This window comes from Bos grunniens, chromosome 6 (genome assembly GCF_055505025.1).
Source record: "Bos grunniens cultivar Pamir isolate PY7600 chromosome 6, Bosgru_T2T1.0, whole genome shotgun sequence".
Taxonomy (NCBI): domain Eukaryota; kingdom Metazoa; phylum Chordata; class Mammalia; order Artiodactyla; family Bovidae; genus Bos; species Bos grunniens.
In genome coordinates this window covers 105,150,426-105,170,529 of record NC_141170.1, presented here as the reverse complement: position 1 = coordinate 105,170,529, position 20,104 = coordinate 105,150,426, and positions in this window count along the sequence as shown.

The window sequence follows — 20,104 nt, the reverse complement described above, 5'->3', positions numbered from 1 at the left end:
GAGTCGGATATGACCGAGCGACTGAACTGAACTGAAGCTCACAAAACAAAAATGTGGCAAAGTTATGATTTAGGTCTAAATATGATTTCAAAAGCATTTTTTTCTTTACTGTTCTAGGAGGCTAACATCAAGCTGGACATGGGAAACTAAGGAGCAAGTCTAAAACAGTACCTTTCCTGATCTTAGAAGGTAGGTTGCTTTATTTGTCTTTCAATTAGTTTTTAGGTTTTGGATTTGTTATTTTTGGTTCAAAGTACCTCAGATCAGATCAGATCAGTTGCTTAGTTGTGTCTGACTCTTTGCGACCCCATGAATCGCAGCACGCCAGGCCTCCCTGTCCATCACCAACTCCTGGAGTTCATTCAGACTCATGTCCATCGAGTCAGTGATGCCATCCAGCCATCTCATCCTCTGTTGTCCCCTTCTCCTCCTGCCCCCAATCCCTCCCAGCATCAGAGTCTTTTCCAATGAGTCAACTCTTCACATGAGGCGGCCAAAGTACTGGAGTTTCAGCTTTAGCATCATTCCTTCCAAAGAAATCCCAGGGCTTATCTCCTTCAGAATGGACTGGTTGGATCTCCTTGCAGTCCACGGCACTCTCAAGAGTCTTCTCCAACACCACAGTTCAAAAGCATCAATTCTTCAGCATTCAGCCTTCTTCACAGTCCAACCCTCACATCCATACATGACCACAGGAAAAACCATAGCCTTGACTAGATGAACCTTTGTTGGCAAAGTAATGTCTCTGCTTTTCAATATGCTATCTAGGTTGGTCATAACTTTCCTTCCAAGAAGTAAGCGTCTTTTAATTTCATGGCTGCAGTCACCATCTGTAGTGATTTTGGAGCCCCAAAAAATAAAGTCTGACACTGTTTCCCCATCTATTTCCCATGAAGTGGTGGGACCGGATGCCCTGATCTTTGTTTTCTGAATGTTGAGCTTTAAGCCAACTTTTTCACTCTCCACTTTCACTTTCATCAAGAGGCTTTTGAGTTCCTCTTCACTTTCTGCCATAAGGGTGGTGTCATCTGCATATCTGCGGTTATTGATATTTCTCCCGGCAATCTTGATTCCAGTTTGTGTTTCTTCCAGTCCAGTGTTTCTTATGATGTACTCTGCATGTAAGTTAAATAAGCAGGGTGACAATATACAGCCTTGACAAACTCCTGTTCCTATTCAGAACCAGTCTGTTGTTCCATGTCCAGTTCTAACTGTTGAATTGAAGAGATACCAAAGGAACATTTCATGCAAAGATGAGCTTGATAAAGGACAGAAATGGTATGGACCTAACAGAAGCAGAAGATATTAAGAAAAGATAGCAAGAATACACAGAAGAACTGTACAAAAAAGATCTTCACGACCCAGATAATCACAATGGTGTGATCACTGACCTAGAGCCAGACATCCTGGAATGTGAAGTCAAGTGGGCCTTAGAAAGCATCACTACAAACAAAGCTAGTGGAGGTGATGTAATTCCAGTTGAGCTATTCCAAATCCTGAAAGATGAATCTGTGAAAGTGCTGCACTCAATATGCCAGCAAATTTGGAAAACTCAGCAGTGGCCACAGGACTGGAAAAGGTCAGTTTTCACTCCAATCCCAAAGAAAGGCAATGCCAAAGAATGCTCAAACTACTGCACAATTGCACTCATCTCACACTCTACTAAAGTAATGCTCAAAATTCTCCAAGCCAGGCTTCAGCAATATGTGAACTGTGAACTTCCTGATGTTCAAGCTGGTTTTAGAAAAGGCATAGGAACCAGAGATCAAATTGCCAACATCCGCTGGATCATAGAAAAAGCAAGAGAGTTCCAGAAAAACATCTATTTCTGCTTTATTGACTATGCCAAAGCCTTTGACTGTGTGGATCAAAGTACTTAGACAGTTCTAAAATTGTGTTGGGTTTTTAGGCCAAGGCTAGATTTCCAGAAAAAATGTCTGCCATCTATCCTGCACTACACACTTGCTGAGAAATGAGTGTTTACTCCATAATGGACTCTCCCCCCAGTCTCTGAGGCCATGGTGGTTTAGGTCTCTCCTACTAGGGCTGGCTCCAAACCAAATGGCTCAGTGCTTCCAGGCAACATCTGTCTATGCTTGCCTGTTCATATAATGTATTTCCCCTAGCCATATAAATCCTCACTTGTGTGGATAGGTGATAGCTGTGTACAATATAGCTGGATTATCTGTGTGGCCCAGTGCAATAGTAAGGGTTCTTACAAAGAGGGAGGTAGGAAGGTCAGAATCAGAAGAATATGTGATGACAGAAGCAGGCTGGAGCAGAATGGTTAGAAATCAAGACACGCAGCAGCCTCTGAACACTGGAAGAGCCCCAAAATATATTCTCTTCTTGATCCTCCAGAAAACTCTTGGCTCTGCCAACACTTTAATTTATGCCCCATAAGACCCATTTCAGACTTCTGAACTTCAACCTGTGAGATAATAAATTTTTATTGTTTTACGCTACCAGGTTTGCTGTATGTTGTTACAGCAGCAATAGGAATCAATACACCTATGTGCTCTCACCCCAGGTTAAGCGATAGAACATTCACCGTGCCTCTGAGAGCCTCTGTCTGCGCCTCTCCAATAACGTCTCTCCCCTTGCCTACCAAGGGTAACTATTATTCTGAATGTTAGTTTTATTATCTCCTCACTTTTCATTGTATTCTATCTATATACTTCTAGTGGTATGTTAAGTGTTATTTATAGTTTTCTGAAATGGCTTTGTCACTCAACATCGTGTTCGAGATTCATCAATGCAATGTGTGAAGCTGTGGTTCATTTATTTTACTGCTGTTGTATTCTATTTTTATGAGTATATGGCAATTGAATTATCTTCTTGTTAGACATTATTCTACCTTTTCATTCTTGATTTAATCTAGTAAAATAACTGCGGGTTGTCCTCTGAATGGGTAAGAGCAATATCTAAGGAAAAGCCCATCAGAGAGATCAGTGTAATATCACAATCTTTTCCTTTCTGTTTATCTTATCTTCTTTCCTGGCAAATGAATATCCTTCTCATTTTTATGACTTAATTTAAATAAGTTCCTAGATGATAGGAATTGTGGTGCTAAAACTGTTTTATATTGTTCAATGTTTTACATAATGTATTACTGCTGCTGAATAATTATGAAATAATAACAGCAATAAATGTTATGTACTACCAGCATGTAGGGGTCAGGACCATTTGGTTGCAAACAAAAGAAACTCAAGTCCTACAAGCTGAAGTAGAAAACATACTGTTTTGGTTCATGTATGTGGAAATTTTGATGGGAGAAGCTAGAACTTTAAGGCACAGATAGATACAAGGGTTGAAATGATGTCCTTAGGACTCTATTTCTCTCCATCACTCAGATTACCCATCTTTGCCTGACCTTCTTAGAAAGAGATGATCTTAATGAAAAAATGCTTAATGTTGCTCCAAATCTACTTCATTTTATAAGTCATTTGTCTAGAAAAAGAGAACATCACACTCCCTCCTAGTGACCTGATATGAAATCTCTGATTATCTGGAGATATTTTAATTGATTTTGTTTGAGTCATGACAATCTTACCTGCTTTGCATGGACTGAAAATATTAATTTGGAATGGATGAACTTCCACACTAATCCAAAGGAAAGGATGCTGAGCAGAAATGAAATGTCCTCTACCACGTTTATCAGAAAACCTTCTCAGGTTTAATATATTTAACACTGCGCCTAATGTGGGGCTTCCCAGGTGGCTCAGTGGGTAAAAATTCCGCCTGCAATTTAGGAGACAAAGGAGATGTAGGTTCGATCCCCTGGATTGGGAAGATCCCCTGGAGGAGAGCATGGCAACTCCCTCCAGTATTCTTGCCCAGAGAATCCTGTGGACAGAGGTGCCTGGTGGGCTACAGTCCATGGGGTCACAGAGTCAGACACGACTGAGCACACAGGCATGCATACTTGATATGAAGTGGCTGGGGTCTTAATCTAAACAAAAACAATCCTTATAAGCATGGATTCTCCCAGTCAGTCATAAAAATCCAAATAAAATTCGGTTTTATAACTTATTATCTGGTTACATTTTCTCTGGGATCCAGATTGCTCTTAAAATAAAAGTATAACTATTTTACTCAACTTTGAACCACAGAAGCTTTGAGCTTTGAATGTTGATTTTTACTGTGTTCATGCTATGAAAATCCCTATGTTAAAACCAATTGATTAGATTATATTAAAATAAAGTTGATTATAAGCACTGAAAAAAAAAAAAAAAACCAATTGAGAGTAATAAGGCTTGGACTCCCACAGGACTAAAAGTATTGCTTTAACCCTTACTATATTGCAATTATCTCCCATGTTGTAATGTAGCCTTTTACTTAGTTAATCTTCAGTAGGATATGAACATAAGAGCTGAAACATAGGATTGTATTTTAGTTATTTTTATATTCCAAACCTAGGCCAACATCTGACACATATAACTCACTGAATAAACATCTACTGAATTCTTATTGTTAACATAATGGTTATCAAAAATAGCAATAGTAATCATAAAACTGAGGAAGGCTTTCTTATCTCTCCTTGCTATACTTTGGAACTCTGCATTCAAATGGGTATATCTTTCCTTTTCTCCTTTGCTTTTCACTTCCCTTCTTTTCACAGCTATTTGTAAGGCCTCCTCAGACAGCCATTTTGCTTTTTTGCATTTCTTTTTCTTGGGGATGGTCTTGATTCCTATCTCCTGTACAATGTCACAAACCTCTGTCCATAGTTCATCAAGCACTCTGTCTATCAGATCTAGTCCCTTAAATCTATTTCTCACTTCCACTGTATAGTCATAAGGGATTTAATTTAGGTCATACCTGAATGGTCTAATGGTTTTCTCCACTTTCTTCAATTTCAGTCTGAATTTGGCAATAAGGAGTTCAAGATCTAAGCCACAGTCAGCTCCAAGTCTTGTTTTTGCTGACTGTATAGAGCTTCTCCATCTTTGGCTGCAAAGAATATAATCAATCTGATTTCGGTGTCGACCATCTGGTGATGTCCATGTGTAGAGTCATCTCTCGTGCTGTTGCAAGAGGATGTTTGCTATGACCAGTGCGTTCTCTTGGCAGAACTCTATTAGCCTTTGCCCTGCTTCATTCTGTACTCCAAGGCCAAATTTGCCTGTTACTCCAGGTGTTTCTTGACTTCCTACTTTTGCATTCCAGTCCCCTATAATGAAAAGGACAACTTTTTTGGGTGTTAGTTCTAAAAGGTCTTGTAGGTCTTCATAGAACCATTCAACTTCAGCTTCTTCAGTGTTATTGGTCTGGGCATAGACTTGGATTACTATGATATTGAATGGTTTGCCTTGGAAATGAACAGAGATCATTCTGTCGTTTTTGAGAGTGCATCCAAGTACTGCATTTCAGACTTTTTTGTTGACTATGATGGCTACTCCATTTCTTCTGAGGGATTCCTGCCTGCAGTAGTAGATATAATGGTCATCTGAGTTAAATTCACCCATCCCAGTCCATTTTAGTTCACTGATTCCTAGAATGTTGATGTTCAGTCTTGCCATCTCATGTTTGACCACTTCCATTTTGCCTTGATTCATGGACCTAACACTTCAGGTTCCTATGCAATATTGCTCTTTACAGCATTGAACCCTGCTTCCATCACCAGTCCCATTCAAAACTGGGTGTTGTTTTTGCTTTGGCTCCATCCCTTCATTCTTTCTGGAGTTATTTCTCATTGATCTCCACTAGCATATTGGGCACCTACCGACCTGGGGAATTCATCTTTCAGTGTCCTATCTTTTTGCCTTTTCATACTGTTCATGGGGTTCTCAAGGCAAGAATACTGAAGTGGTTTGCCATTCCCTTCTCCAGTGGACCACATTCTGTCAGACCTCTCCACCATGACCTGTCCGTCTTGGGTGGCCCCACATGGCATGGCTTAGTTTCATTGAGTTAGACAAGGCTGTGGTCTGTGTGATCAGATTGGCTAGTTGTCTGTGATTGTAGTTTCAATAAATATTACTGAGTGACTAATACATGCTGTGTTCTGCCAGGTACTTTTCCAAGTTATTTTATTGTTTATTAAAGTATTAACACCACTGCTTGGATGAGTCTTCTCATTTGTAAAAACAGAATGTAGCCATAAAACATAATATCTAATATTATCTCTTTAAAGTTAAATATTGTAGGAATTTATTTTCCTGTTGAATTCCATTGTAAGATTGGAGATGAGTTCTAGTGGGAAGTATTTAGACCAAGTACAAAAGTCTAGAAAAGGACTTCTGTGTTATGCAATAAGACGTGTATTTCCAACTTGCCATTTTTTCTTCAAGCTGACTTTTGTCATAGTCCACCTATCAACGTATCTCATGTGTACATCAGCAATAACTAGTTTATTCACATCCACTCTAATCCTCTCTCTAATCTCTTTTCCACACTGAGACCAAAATATCTTCAAAATTCCTATTAGTCCCTACTTACAATACTTAAATGGCATCCCATCATTCTCAGAGTAGACAATATTCCACAACCTGGTTTAGAAGGTTCTGCATGACGGGCCTCTGCTTCCTCTCAGAGACATGCTTATTTCCACTCTCTGCTCTAGCCACCCTTGACATTGAGTCCCCATTCTCACCGAGCCCACAGGGTATTTTCATGTGCTGTTTCATCTGCTTGCAATTCTTCCTCTTACCTTTTCATCTATTAATTCCATAGTTAAGAGTGTGGACTCTTGAACCAGTTGCTTTGGTTTGTAATGACAGTTCTACTACTTACGTAGCCTCAGGCAAGACAGCTCTTCTGTTGCCGCAGTTTTCCAATTTGTAAAATAGGGGTTCTTTTTAGTTTTGAGCACACAATTCTAAGTTGCAAGGTGAGGAGTTTGATTCCCCACACCTCCAACAAGCAATGTTTTGACACCAGCTGGGTATTCTATATTTCTACCTTATCTACACAGAGATAGCACTGGATTCCACAACAAGAGGGCTTAGTTGCACAGGACTTTCCAATCCCTCCCTACTTCCTATGCCCATTGCAAGCTGAGGTTGTTATCTGTGCTTCTGACCAACTGGTTATATAATGAAGGTTCCCATGACTGCTTCCTTCAGTTTGATTAATTTGCAGAGTGGCTTACAGAACTCAAAAAAACATTTTCTTTATTAGATCACCAGTTCATTCCAGCACAGAGCCTTGGTACTTCATAGATACTGCTTCCCATTATTGAATGAATGAACAAAGGTTTAGGGTGAAGCAAGTCTAGAAAGATATTTGGAATGCTTTGGATGGTCTTGAAAGCTAGTTGAAAAGTTTGTATTTAATTTGGCAAGCAATAGAGTTATACAGAATTTTAAAATCATGTTCTGTAGTGACATAATTAGAGCAGCACTGTAAGAAGCTTATTCTGACAGCAATATATTAGATACCAGCATCATGGAAACCAATTGTGGTGCATGACAACAATGCAGGCTAAACAATGAAGGCCTGAACTCAGATGCTGGGTGTGGCAATCGCAAACTGGATACCTGAAACTAGCACAACATTGTCAATCGACTCTATTTCAATTAAAAAAAAAAAGAGGAGTGGGAGAATCTTTTTCTTATGGGCTGGAGTATTTCATCAGTTTTCTTCATCACTGGGGTCCTTTCTCCCAGGATTAAAATCTTTACAAGTATCTGTAATAGCTGGTAACAAAAAGACTCAAAATTCAGTTGACAATAAAATTAACACCTTTACACTGAGTGAAATTAACAACATTGGAAAACAAGAAGATTGCTAAATGTAAAGGTCATGGGATGCAAATGCAATAATCAGAGTCTATGAGTTAATTATTAGGGCAAATTCCTCACCATTCTTTCGAACATTCTTCTGCTTTCAAAGGTAAAATCCTTTCCTATATAAACCCAGTTTATCAAAGACTACTCTTGAGAAACCTGAATGCAGGTCAGGAAGCAACAGTTAGAACTGGACATGGAACAACAGACTGGTTCCAAATAGGAAAAGAAGTATGTCAAGACTGTATATTGTCATCCTGCTTATTTAACTTCTATGCAGAGTACATCATGAGAAACGCTGGGCTGGAAGAAGCACAAGCTGGAATCAAGATTGCTGGGAGAAATATCAATAATCTCAGATATGCAGATGACACCATCCTTATGGCAGAAAGTGAAGAGGAACTAAAAAGCCTCTTGATGAAAGTGAACGAGGAGAGTGAAAAAGTTGGCTTAAAACTCAACATTCAGAAAATGAAGATCATGCCATCTGGTCCCATCACTTTATGGGAAATAGATGGGGAAACAGTGGAAACAGTGTCAGACTTAAGTTTTTTGGACTCCAAAATCACTGCAGATGGTGACTGCAGCCATGAAATTAAAAGACCCTTGCTCCTTGGAAGGAAACTTATGACCAACCTAGACAGCATATTGAAAAGCAGAGACATTACTTTGCCAACAAAAGTCCATCTAGTCAAGGCTATGGTTTTTCCTGTGGTCATGTATGGATGCCAGAGTTGGACTGTGAAGAGAGCTGAGCAACGAAGAATTGATGCTTTTGAACTGTGGTGTTGGAGAAGACTCTTTAGAGTCCCTTGGACTGCAAGGAGATCCAACCAGTCCATTCTAAAGGAGATCAGCCCTGGGTGTTCTTTGGAAGGAATGATGCTAAAGCTGAAACTCCAGTACTTTGGCCACCTCATGCGAAGAGTTGACTCATTGGAAAAGACTCTGATGCTGGGAGGGATTGGGGGCAGGAGAAGAAGGGGACAACGGAGGATGAGATGGTTGGATGGCATCACCGACTCGATGGACGTGAGTTTGAGTGAACTCCAGGAGTTGGTGATGGACAGGGAGGCCTGGTGTGCTGCTATTCATGGGGTCGCAAAGAGTAGGACATGACTGAGCGACTGAACTGTACTGAACTGGTTCTATTATTGCGTCTGGGATGGCACACAAGCGTGGCCGAGAGGAGCTACCCCACGTCCGAGGTCAGGGGCAGAAGCCGGGAGGACCCCATGCCCAAGGGGCGACAGCCAAGAGGAGCTACCCTTTGCCTAAGGCCAGGGGCAGTGGCCTGGAGGAGCTACCCTACGTCCAAGGAGTGGTGGCTGCGCGGGTGCAGGAGGGCCTAGAGGAGCTATTCCACTTTCAAGGTCAGGAGGGGCGGCGGTGAGGAGATACCCCTCATCCAAGGTAAGGAGCAGCGGCTGCGCTTTGCTGGAGCAGCTGTGAAGAGATACACCACGTCCAAGGTAAGATAAACCCAAGTAAGAAGGTAGGTGTTGCAAGAGAGCATCAGAGGGCAGACACACTGAAACCATACTCACAGAAAACTAGTCAATCTAATCACACTAGGACCACAGCCTTGTCTAACTCAATGACACTAAGCCATACCCTGTGGGGCCACCCAAGATGGACGGGTTTGACACAATGTGATCCACTGGAGAAGGGAATGGCAAACCACTTTAGTATTCTTGCCTTGAGAACCCCATGAACAGTATTAAAAGGCAAAATGATAGGATACTGAAAGAGGAACTCCCCAGGTCAGTAGGTGCCCAATATGCTACTGGAGATCAGTGGAGAAATAACTCCAGAAAGAATGAAGGGATGGAGCCAAAGCAAAAAGAATACCCAGCTGTGGATGTGAGTGGTGATAGAAGTAAGGGCCGATGCTGTAAAGAGCAATATTGCATAGGAACCTGGGATGTTAGGTCCATGAATCAAGGCAAATTGGAAGTGGTCAAACAGGAGATGGCAAGAGTGAACATTGACACTCTAGGAATAAGTGAACTAAAATGGATTGGAATGGGTGAATTTAACTCAGATGACCATTATATCTACTACTGCAGGCAGGAATCCCTCAGAAGAAATGGAGTAGCCATCATGGTCAACAAAAGAGTCTGAAAGGCAGTACTTGGATGCAATCTCAAAAACGACAGAATGATCTCTGTTCATTTCCAAGGCAAACCATTCAATATCACAGTAATCCAAGTCTATGCTCCAACCAGTAACACTGAAGAAGCTGAAGTTGAACGGTTCTATGAAGACCTAAAAGACCTTCTAGAACTAACACCCAAAAAAGTTGTCCTTTTCATTATAGGGGACTGGAATGCAAAAGTAGGAAGTCAAGAAACACCTGGAGTAACAGACAAATTTGGCCTTGGAATACGGAATGAAGCAGGGCAAAGGCTAATAGAGTTTTGCCAAGATAATGTACTGGTCAGAGCAAACACCTTTTTCCAACAACACAAGAGAAGACTCTCCACATGGACATCACCAGATGGTTGACACCAAAATCAGATTGATTATATTCTTTGCAGCCAAAGATGGAGAAGCTCTATACAGTCAGCAAAAATAAGACCGGGAGCTGACTATGTCTCAGATCATGAACTCCTTATTGCCAAATTCAGACTGAAATTGAAGAAAGTAGGGAAAACCGCTAGACCATTGAGGTATGACCTAAATCAAATCCCTTTTATGACTATACAGTGGAAATGAGAAATAGATTTAAGGGCCTAGATCTGATAGACAGAATGCCTGATGATCTATGGACAGAGGTTCATGACATTGTACAGGAGACAGGGATCGGGACCATCCCCATGGAAAAGAAATGCAGAAAAGCAAAATGGCTGTCTGAGGAGGCCTTACAAATAGCTGTGAAAAGAAGAGAAGTGAAAAGCAAAGGAGAAAAGGAAAGATATAAGCATCTGAATGCAGAGTTCCAAAGAATAGCAAGGAGAGATAAGAAGGCCTTCCTCAGCGATCAACGCAAAGAAATAGAGGAAAGCAACAGAATAGGAAAGACTAGAGATCTCTTTAAGAAAATTAGAGATACCAAGGGAACATTTCATGCAAAGATGGGCTCGATAAAGGACAGAAATGGTATGGACATAACAGAAGCAGAAGATATTAAGAAGAGGTGGCCAGAATACACAGAAGAACTGTACAAAAAAGATCTTCACAACCAAGATAATCATGATGATATGATCACTCACCTAGAGCCAGACATCCTGGAATGTGAAGTTAAGTGGGCCTTAGAAAGCATCACTATGAACAAAGCTAGTGGCGGTGATGGAATTCCAGTTGAGCTATTTCAAATCTTGAAAGATGATGCTGTGAAAGTGCTGTACTCAATATGCCAGCAAATTTGGAAAACTCAGCATGGCTACAGGACTGGAAAAGGTCAGTTTTCCCTCCAATCCCAGAGAAAGACAATGCCAAAGAATGCTCAAACTACCGCACAATTGCACTCATCTCACACGCTAGTAAAGTAATGCTCAAAATTCTCCAAGCCAGGCTTCAGCAGTACATGAACTGTGAAATTCCAGATGTTCAAGCTGGTTTTAGAAAAGGCATAGGAACCAGAGATCAAATTGCCAACATCTGCTGGATCATGGAAAAAGCAAAAGAGTTCTAGAAAAACATCTATTTCTGCTTTATTGACTATGCCAAAGCCTTTGACTATATGGATCACAATAAACTGTGGAAAATTCTGAAAGAGATGGGAATACCAGACCACCTGACCTGCCTCTTGAGAAACCTCTATGCAGGTCAGGAAGCAACAGTTAGAACTGGACATGGAACAACAGACTGGTTCCAAATAGGAAAAGGAGTACATCAAGGCTGTATATTGTCACCCTGCTTATTTAACTTATATGCAGAGTACATCATGAGAAACACTGGGCTGGAAGAAGCACAAGCTGGAATCAAGATTGCTGGGAGAAGCATCAATAACCTCAGATATGCAGATGACACCACCCTTATGGCAGAAAGTGAAGAGGAACTAAAAAGCCTCTTGAGGAAAGTGAAAAAGGAGAATGAAAAAGTTGGCTTAAAGCTCAACATTCAGAAAATGAAGATCATGGTACCTGGTCCCATCACTTCATGGGAAATAGAGGGGGAAACAGTGGAACAGTGTCAGACTTTATTTTTTTATTGGCTCCAAAATCACTGCAGATGGTGATTGCAGCCATGAAATTAAAAGACGCTTACTCCTGGAAAGGAAAGTTATGACCAACCTAAATAGCATATTGAAAAGCAGAGACATTACTTTGCCAACAAAGGTCCATCTAGTCAAGGCTATGGTTTTTTCAGTGGTTATATATGGATGTGAGAGCTGGACTGTGAAGAAAGCTGAGCGCCGAAGAATTGATGCTTTTGAACTGTGGTGTTGGAGAAGACTCTTGAGAGTCCCTTGGACTGCAAGGAGATCCAACCAGTCCATTCTGAAGGAGATCAGCCCTGGGATTTCTTTGTAGGGAATGATGCTAACGCTGAAACTCCAGTACTTTTGCCACCTCATGCGAAGAGTTGACTCATTGGAAAAGATCTGATGCTGGGAGGGATTGGGGGCAGGAGGAGAAGGGGACGGCAGAGGATGAGATGGCTGGATGGCATCACTGACTCGATGGACGTGAGTCTGAGTGAACTCCAGGAGTTGGTGATGGACAGGGAGGCCTGGCGTTATGCGATTCATGGGGTTGCAAAAGTCAGACACGACTGAGCGACTGAACTGAACTGACTGAATATAAATTTATTTATTTTAATTGGAGGCTATATACTTTACAATATTGTATTGGTTTTGCCATACATTGATATGAATCTGCCACGGGTGTACATGTGTTCCCCATCGTGATCCCCCCTCCCACACCCTCCCCATACCATCCCTCTGGGTCATCCCAGTGCACCAACCCCGAGCATCCTGTATCATGCATCAAACCTGGACTGGCGATTCATTTCACATATGATAATATACATGTTTCAATGCCATTCTCCCAACACATCCCACCCTCGCCCTATTCCACAGAGTCCAGAAGACTGTTCTATACATCTGTGTCTCTTTTGCTGTCTCGCTTACAGGATTATCATTACCATCATTCTAAATTCCATATATATGCCTTAGTATACTGTATTGGTGTTTTTCTTTCTGGCTTACTTCACTCTATTAATAGGCTCCAGTTTCAAAAACCTCATTAGAACTGATTCAAATGTATTCTTTTTAATGGCTGACTAATACTCCATCATATATATGTACCACAGCTTTCTTATCCATTTGTCTGCTGATGGACATCTAGGTTGCTTCCATGTCCTGGCTATTATAAACAGTGCTGCGATGAACATTGCGGTACACATGTCTCTTTCAATTCTGGTTTCCTCGAAGTGTATGCCCAGCAGTGGGATTGCTGGGTCGTATGGAAGTTCTATTTCCAGTTTTTTAAGGAATCTCCACACTGTTCTCCATAGTGGCTGTACTAGTTTGCATTCCCACCAACAGTGTAAGAGGGTTCCCTTTTCTCCACATCCTCTCCAGCATTTATTGCTTGTAGACTTTGGAATACCAGCCATTCTGACTCGTGTGAAATGGTACCTTATTGTGGTTTTGATTTGCATTTCTCTGATAATGAGTGATGTCAAGCATCTTTTCATGTGTTTGTTAGCGATCTGTATGTCTTCTTTGGAGAAATGTCTGTTTAGTTCTTTGGCTCATTTTTTGATTGGATCATTTATTTTTCTGGAATTGAGCTGCAGGAGTTGCTTATACATTTTTGAGATTAATTCTTTGTCAGTTGCTTCATTTGCTATTATTTTCTCTCATTCTGAAGGCTGTCTTTTCACCTTGCTTATAGTTTCCTTTGTTGTGCAGAAGCTTTTAATTTTATTTAGGTCCCATTTGTTTATTTTTGCATTTAGGGAAATATTCTGGGAGGTGGGTCATAGAGAATCCTACTGTGATTTATGTCAGAGAGTGTTTTGCCTATGTTTTCCTCTAGGAGTTTTATAGTTTCTGGTCTTACATTTAGGTCTTTAATCTATTTTGAGTTTATTTTTGTGTATGGCATTAGAAAGTGTTCTAGTTTTGTTCTTCTACAGGTGGTTGATGAGTTTTCCCAGCACCACTTGTGAAAGAGATTGTCTTTTCCCCATTGTATATTCTTGCCTCCTTTGTCAAAGATAAGGTGTCCATAGGGGCATGGATTTATCTCTGGGCTTCCTATTTTGTTCCATTGATCTGTATTTCTGTCCTTATGCCAGTACCATCCTGTCTTGATGACTGTGGCTTTGTAGTAGAGCCTGAGGTCAGCCTCCAGTTCCATTTTTCTTTCTTAAGATTGCTTTGGCTATTCGAGGTTTTTTGTATTTCCATACAAGTTGCGAAATTATTTTTTGTAGCTCTGTGAAAAATACCATTGGTAGCTTGATAGGGATTGATTGAATCTACAGATTGCTTTGGGTAGTATACTCATTTTCACTATATTGATTCTTCCAATTCATGAACATGGTATATTTTTCCATCTATTAGTGTCCTCTTTGATTTCTTTTACCAATGTATTATAGTTTTCTATATATAGGTCTTTTGTTTCTTCAGGTAGATACATTCCTAAGTATTTTATTCTTTTTGTTGCAATGGTGAATGGAATTGTTTCCTTAATTTCTCTATGTTATCATTATTAGTGTATAAAAATGCAAGGGATTTCTGTGTGTTGATTTTATATCCTGCAACTTTACTATATTCATTGATTAGCTCTACTAATTTTCTGGTGGAGTCTTTAGGGTTTTCTATGTAGAGGATCATGTCATCTGCAAACAGTGAGAGTTTTACTTCTTCTTTTCCAATTTGGATTCCTTTTATTTCTTTTTCTGCTCTGATTGCTGTGGCCAAAACTTCCAAAACTATGTTGAATAGTAGTGGTAAGAGTGGCACCCTTGTCTTGTTCCTGACTTTAGGGGAAATGCTTTCAATTTTTCACCATTGAGGATAATGTTTGCTGTGGGTTTATCATATATGCTTTTTATTATGTTGAGGTATGTTTCTTCTATGTCTGCTTTCTGGAGAGTAAATGGATGTTGAATTTTGTCAAAGGCTTTCTTTGCATCTATTGAGATAATCATATGGATTTTATTTTTCAATTTGTTAATGTGGTATATTACATTGATTGATTTGTGGATATTGAAGAATCCTTGCATCCCTGGGATAAAGCCCACTTGGTCATGATGTATGATCTTTTTAATGTGTTGTTGGATTCTGATTGCTAGAATTTTGTTAAGGATTTTTGAATCTATGTTCATCAGTGATATTGGCCTGTAGTTTTCTTTTTTTATGGCATCTTTGTCAGGTTTTGGTATTAGGGTGGTGGTGGCCTCATAGAATGAGTTTGGAAGTTTACCTTCCTCTGCAATTTTCTGGAAGAGTTTGAGTAGGATAAGCGTTAGCTCTTCTCTAAATTTTTGGTAGAATTAAGCTGTGAAGCCGTCTGGACCTGGGCTTTTGTTTGCTGGAAGATTTCTGATTACAGTTTCAATTTCCGTGCTTGTGATGGGTCTGTTAAGATTTTCTATTTCTTCCTGGTTCAGTTTTGGAAAGTTGTACTTTTCTAAGAATTTGTCCATTTCTCCCAAGTTGTCCATTTTATTGGCATATAATTGCTGATAGTAGTTTCTTATGATCCTTTGTATTTCTGTGTTGTCTGTTGTGATCTCTCCATTTTCATTTCTAATTTTATTGATTTGATTTTTCTCCCTTTGTTTCTTGATGAGTTTGGCTAATGGTTTGTCAATTTTATTTGTCTTTTCAAAGAACCAGCTTTTGGCTTTGTTGATTTTTGCTATGGTCTCTTTTGTTTCTTTTGCATTTTATTTCTGCCCTAATTTTTAAGATTTTTTTCCTTGTACTAACCCTGGGGTTCTTCATTTCTTCCTTTTCTAGTTGCTTTAGGTGTAGAGTTAGGTTATTTATTTGACTTTTTTCTTGTTTCTTGAGGTATGCCTTTATTGCTATGAACCTTCCCCTTAGCACTGATTTTACAATGTCCCAGTGTTTTGGGTTGTTGTGTTTTCATTTTCATTCATTTCTATGCATATTTTGAATTTTTTTTTATTTCTTCTGTGATTTGTTTGTTATTCAGCAGCATGTTAGACTTTCTATTTTAGAATAAATATTAATTATAAAGCAGTTTCTAGAATATGAAGCTTAATCTCTAATATGTTTCAATCCTGAAGCAATTATTCAAAAACTTTTTATTCTGGAAAATTTCAAACATATGCTACTGCTGCTGCTGCTGCTAAGTTGCTTCAGTCGTGTTTGACTCTGTGCGACCCCAGAGACAGCAGCCCACCAGGCTCCCCTGTCTCTGGGATTCTCCAGGCATTCTGGAAAATTTCAAACATATACAGAATTAGGAAAAAAAAGTATTAATCTCCATCTGCTATCACTCATATTTAACAATTTTCAACATCTCACCAGTCTTGTTTCATCTATCTCCTAGCGTATGTCCCTACCACACACACACACACAAATGTCACTCGCATCCTAACAATGAGAAAAAGCCAGGTAATATCATAGTTTATCAAACCTACCAGAGAAGTGAGGTTGCTAGGCAAACAGATAAATTCTAAAGTGTCTCCAAGGACAAATGGCACATACGATCTGTTTCACCTTTCACAGATCACAGATGGAAGAGGTTGTTGTCATAAAAGCAGGAAAAAGAAAACAGCTAAAGTTTTAACAAATCCTTAAAGGCTGACTATGAACTACAGTGGCAGTTTAGGGTCTTTGGGAACCTTGGAGTCTTTCATTTATCAGTTCTTTTCCATTGGTCTCTACCTGGTATTCATGAAAATGACTATGAGTACAATCTTGGGTACAGACCAGGGGATCTAAGAGCATGCTTCTTAGTGAAAATCTGCACATTTTCTAGACTCTTCTTACACCCAAAGCAGAAGCTATAAACCTCTGGGAGATGAGCAGGAAACCATTGTACTATCAGGGCCCAGGCAAAGGTACAATGCTATTAAGGAAGGGACAGAAGCAAAAGCCATGTGTTATAGTGAGAAGGACAGGAAACCCCTCTGCCCAACCATGAATTTTGCAATGAATAACAAGAGGAGCAATATGGTGATGGAGGAGGGGCAGAAAACCTTCTCTAGCCCAAGACTCTCAAGAGGTTGATTCTAAGAGCTGGCAGGGTCGGGAAAACTGGGAAAGCCTACCTAAGGCTCCGGGTACACATGGTCTGCCTAAGGCTCAGGATGGGCAGGAGAAATAAGAACCCTCTTCATTCCACCATGGGGCTTCCCTGATGGCTCAGTGGTAAAGAATCTTCCTGCCAATGCAGGAGACATGGGTTCCATCCCTGGGTCAAGAAGATGCCCTAGAGAAGGAAATGGCAACCCATTCCAGTATTCTTGCCTGGGAAATCCCGTGGACAGAGGGGCCTGGTGGGCTACAGTCCATGGAGGGTCGCAAAGAGTTGGACACAACTTACTGACTAAACAATAATAACAACAAAGTCCCATCATAAACTACCCATCAAGTAACAAATAATAACAGTTTATTGGTGGGAGAAAGGAAAAAAATAACACAGTGAAAGTGAAAGTCACATCTGACTCTTTGCAACCCCATGGACTTTCGTCCATGGAATTCTCCAGGCCAGAATACTGGAGTGGGTAGCCTTTCCCTTCTCCAGGGGATCTTCCTGACCCAGGAATCAAACCAGAGTCTCCTGCATTGCAGGCAGATTCTTTACCAACTGAGCTATGATGGAAGCCCAAATAACACAGTGGTAGATTTAAATTCCCACTCCAGTCTTCTTGCCTGGAGAATTCCATGGACAGAGGAGCCTGTTGGGCTACAGTCCATGGGGTTGCAAAGAGTCAGACATGACTGAGTGACTAACACTTTAACACTTCACATAAATAATTACATTAAATATAAATGCTTCAAACATCCCAGTTGGATGGCAGACATTTTTATCAATAGATTGAATTGAATTTATAGTTAAAAACTTCTCCATAAAGAAAACTCCATGTTCATTCAGATGGCTTCACTGGTAAATTCTCCAAACATTTAAGGAAGAAATACACCAATTTTACTCAAATTTTTTTTGATAATAGAAGAGAAAAGAATACTTCCCAACTCACTTTATGAGACTAGCATTACTCTGATACCAGGTCAAAGACATTTCAAGAAAAGACAATTTATGTCACGTAAACATGGATGCAAATATTTTCAACAAAATATTAGCCAATAAAATCCAGAAATATATAAAAAGGATAAAACATTGTAACTAAGTTGGATTCTCCCAGGACTGTAGGCTTGCTGCTGCTGCTAAGTCGCTTCAGTTGTGTCTGACTCTGTGCGACCCCTCTGATGGCAGCCCACCAGGCTCCTCTGTCCCTGGGATTCTCCAGGCAAGAACACTGGAGTGGGTTGCCATTTCCTTCTCCAATGCAGAATAGTGAAAAGTGAAAGTGAAGTCATTCAGTCGTGTCCGACTCTTCGAGACCCCATGGACTGCAGCCTAACAGACTCCTCTGTCCATGGGATTTTCCAGGCAAGAGTACTGGAGTAGGGTGCCACTGCCTTCTCCACGACTGTAGGCTAATTAAACAGTGTAATTCACCATATCAACAGACTATAAAGGAAAAACCATACAACCCTTTCCAAAGACACAGAAAAAAGTATTTCACAAAATTTAACATCTGTTATAAAAATTTTTCAGCAAACTAGGAAAAGAAGGAAACTTTCTCAACTTGATGAAGAAACTCTATAAAATACCTGCAGCTATAATCATACTTAATGATGAAAGAGTGAATACTTTATTGCTAAGATTAAAAAACAGGCAAGGATGTCAGCTTTCACCATTTCTATTAAACTGGAAATTCTAGACAGTGAAGCAGACAAAAGAGAGAGAAATCATATATATATACAGATTGGTGATAGTCAATCCTTGTCTTTATTCAAAGATGACATGAACCTGTAGATAGAAAACCCGAATGAATCTACAAAAGAATACTCATGTCAGTAAGTGAATTCAGCAGAATTTCAGGATATAAGGTCAATACACAAAAATCAACCATATTTCTGTATGTATCATAACAAGCAATTGGAAGTGTAATAAAAATATGCTGTTTACTAAAGTGACAGAAACTATGACATATTTATGGATAAAGCTAAATATACTTTATTTTTCTTTCCATTTTCTATCCCTAATCCCATTCCCTCTCCTTCATAAACATTAGAACTAACACATATATGTCCTTTCAATATACCTTCTTGATACTTATTTAAAGATATATGTACCCTTGAGAAATACACAGTAGTTTTTGTGTGTGTTTAACCCTTTTTATGTGATTAGGATAATGTTAAGAAAGCTGAGCGCCGAAGAATTGATGCTTTTGAACTGTGGTGTTGGAGAAGACTCTTGAGAGTCCCTTGGACTGCAAGGAGATCCAACCAGTCCACTGTGAAGGAGATCAGCCCTGGAATTTCTTTGGAAGGAATGATGCTAAAGCTGAAACTCCAGTACTTTGGTTACCTCATGCGAAGAGTTGACTCATTGGAGAAGACTCTGATGCTGGGAGGGATTGGGAGCAGGAGGAGAAGGGGACGACAGAGGATGAGATGGCTGGATGGCATCACTGACTCGATGGACGTGAGTCTGAGTGAACTCCGGGAGTTGGTGATGGACAGGGAGGCCTGGCGTGCTGCAATTCATGGGGTCGCAAAGAGTTGGACACGACTGAGCGACTGAACTGAACTGAACTGAAGCCCCATGCATCCAATCCTGGCATTTCATAATCTAACCTAGAGTACACTAGTGAGTTCTGACAACTCAAAGTTTACAAAAACAAACAAACAAAGAAATTCAGGAAATAACTGAAAATTGTTCTATTGGAGGAAATATTATTTTGTTTCTATTGTACCCCTAGAAGGTAATTGTTTTATATTTTTCTTACAATTAAACAATTTTGAAAAGTCCTATTTTAGTGCTGTATAAAGAAGTGACTGATATGAAATTTTGGCTTTTTCCTTTCTTTCCATTTTAAAGTGAGAGCCTGATTAAATTCTCAGGATTGCCTGTCTGAGAACAGTACAGAAATACTCAGCAACAGCTCCGTTATACACTTAGTAAGAGCGCCACCTGCTGGCACAAAATAAAATAACACATTCACTGGGCCTATTTCCTTTTTGAATGAGATTGAATTTGTGATCAATACTCATTTTTTTCTTTATTTATTAATGAAATAATCTAGCTCCTTCTTTCTCCCACTGCTTTACAAGTCTTTCCTGATTTTTGATAGTTTTCTTAATTCCCATTTTTTTCACTTGTTCTTTCGACAACTTCATCCTCTTCACCTCCCTTATTCAGCAATCT